At 39.4% G+C, this 2555-nt stretch overlaps 1 protein-coding gene across 2 annotated transcripts in view; it reads right to left on the bottom strand.

Annotated features, from left to right (window-relative positions):
• PNPLA8 (patatin like phospholipase domain containing 8) overlaps positions 1 to 2555 on the bottom strand; it is a 133833-nt gene that overhangs the window by 126050 nt on the left and 5228 nt on the right. The gene's annotated exons all lie outside the window — the stretch shown is intronic.

The raw sequence follows: 2555 nt of genomic DNA, 5'->3' as shown, positions 1-2555 counted from the left end.
AGTACAGTACCTCTTTAATTATTACTCTATCCTCTTTTCTTGTTACAGTGGCTGGGCCTAAGACAAGGCTGTTGTGGAAAGACCAGACCTTTTCCCATTGTCCCTGTATTAAACCTCACCTGCCAGACACACTCTGCGGTTCCACAGCAGCCTGGGAGCCTCAAAGCCAAGCCTTGTAGATGCCAGGGACCTGGGAGACAGTGGGGCAAGAGAGACACCCGTGGGTTTGCAAGCCTTGGTCTTGAGCTGTCCGTGCCATCTGCCATGACTCAGGCTCATCAGTCTCTCTCCTTGATCTCCCTCCACTTCTTCACTCTGAATGGCCAAAGTCTCATTCAGCAGCCTCAACTCTATTCTCTAAGTATCTGGAAACTTGGAGCCTATTAACTACCGCTGGGTGCTATATGATAAGGGAATAGCATAGAATATTAGAAAGTGTAGAGTAAAAGGCAATCATTTCTATTCCTTGACAAAGAGGTGCTTACTGGGGACAAGTAGCAACATAATACGTATGTGGATTGAGTCTGCTCAGTTGTTGATGGAAAACTTAAAAACTTTTCTACCCTGGGCAATGTGGGAGACAGAGTGTAAGACAGATGATTTTTCCCATCAAACCTGCTTTCCTTCTTTACTTTCAAAGAGCAGGCTCACGAATGTACACCTATACGACGCTGGCTGCTGACATGAACATGACTCTACAGCTTCTTCACGTGTGGAGTGGAGTGCCCACCTGGATGAGTCAAATGGAGACTCAGCCTCCGGAGCATAATAAGGAAGCAAAGTGAAGGGGAGCGAGCCCTCCACACCCAGCAGGTTCCTCAGGGACAGACGAGCAAGCACGCTGTTTCCTGATATTACCATTTAGGCTATGATTTCTCCAGGTATAAGGAGACTGTATCAAAATATTAGATGCATGAAATAAATTCTGGTATAGTGCAGCTCGTTCCATTTGTCTGACTCAACTATAAACCAAAGCATGATGTCACAACCCTTGAACATTTATGTTGGGAAAATATGTATTGTATGTCCGCTTGAACTGTGGGTTCTTGGTTAATACACCATCATGAAGGCTGTTACCTTCAGGGAAATGCAAATATAATGGGGAGACAAAACTCACAGAAACAATACCTAATTATAACTATCATCAGACAGTACATTATTAAGCATGTCAATGATGAATGACTGGGGGGGGTGGTGAGTAGAACTACATTCTGTTTATAGCATCTATTAGAAATATGGTGTAGATCTAACGTCAACATATCCCTCCCTTTTGTGATGAGGGGAACATTATGAATAATACAGGGGATTTTGAATTAGTGTATATTTCAGGGCTGAATTGATGGGTGTATGTCTGATGGGTAGGAGCTGGAGAAGGTAAGGGATGAAATAGATCTTGAAAAATGGGTAGGATTTTCAAAATCAGACACAGACGTAGAGAACAAATGTATGGATACCAAGGGGGAAGGTGGGGGGAGGAATTGGGAGATTGGGATTGACACATATACACTATTGATACTATATATAAAACTAATGACAACATGCTGTATAGCATGGGGAACTCTACTTAATGCACTATGGTGACCTAAATGGAAAGGAAATCCAAAAAAAGAGGGGATATATGTATATGTATAGTTGATTCATTTTGCTGCACAGCAGAAACTAACATAACATTGTAAAGCGACTATACTCCAATAAAAATTAATTAAAAAAAAAATTCAATTTACTACAGCATCAAAAGAGTAAAATACTTAGGAGTAAACTTAATCCATGTACGAGTGCAAGACTTTTACACTGAAACTTATAAAACAATGATGAAACTAAAGAAGACACTAATAAGTAGAAAGATATCCTATGTTCATGGACTGGAAAACTTAATACTGTTAAGATGACAATGCTACCCAAATTAATATAGAGATTCAATGCAATCTCTATAAAAATCCCAACAGTATTTTTTGCAGAAATGGAAAAACCCATACTAAAATTCATTATCAAATTTCAAGGGACTCAGAATAGCTAAAATAATCTTGAAAAAGAACAAAGTTGGAGTACTCTCACTTCTTGATTTCAAAACATATTACAAAGTGACACTGGTCAAAACAGTGTGGTAGTGGCATAAGGAAAGACACATAAACAAATGGAATAGAACTGAGAACCTATAAATAAACTTTTACATCCATGGTCAGTTGGTGTTTGACAAAGGTGCCGAGGTCATTCAGTGAGAAGAGAACAGTCTCTTCAGTAAATAGTACTGGGAAAACTAGCTATCCTTTAAAATAATGAACTTGGACCACTGACCTTACACTATATACAAAAAAATAATTCAGAATGGATTAAAGACCTACATTTAAGAGCTAAAACTCTTACAAGAAAAAAACAGGGGAAAATCTGCAAGACCTTAGATTAGGCAATAGTTTCTTAAATATGACCCCAAAAGCACAGGCAACAAAGGAAAAAGATAAACTGGTCTTCATAAGAATTAAAACCTTCAGGGAAACAGGTTCCTTTCTTTTGGAGTGAGCTGACCTTGGCAGGGCACTATGGCCCCTAGGTACCCA

This window comes from Pseudorca crassidens, chromosome 8, assembly GCF_039906515.1.
Source record: "Pseudorca crassidens isolate mPseCra1 chromosome 8, mPseCra1.hap1, whole genome shotgun sequence".
In the NCBI taxonomy this organism is placed as follows: Eukaryota; Metazoa; Chordata; class Mammalia; order Artiodactyla; family Delphinidae; genus Pseudorca; species Pseudorca crassidens.
This window is presented reverse-complemented; position numbering and strand designations above follow the sequence as displayed.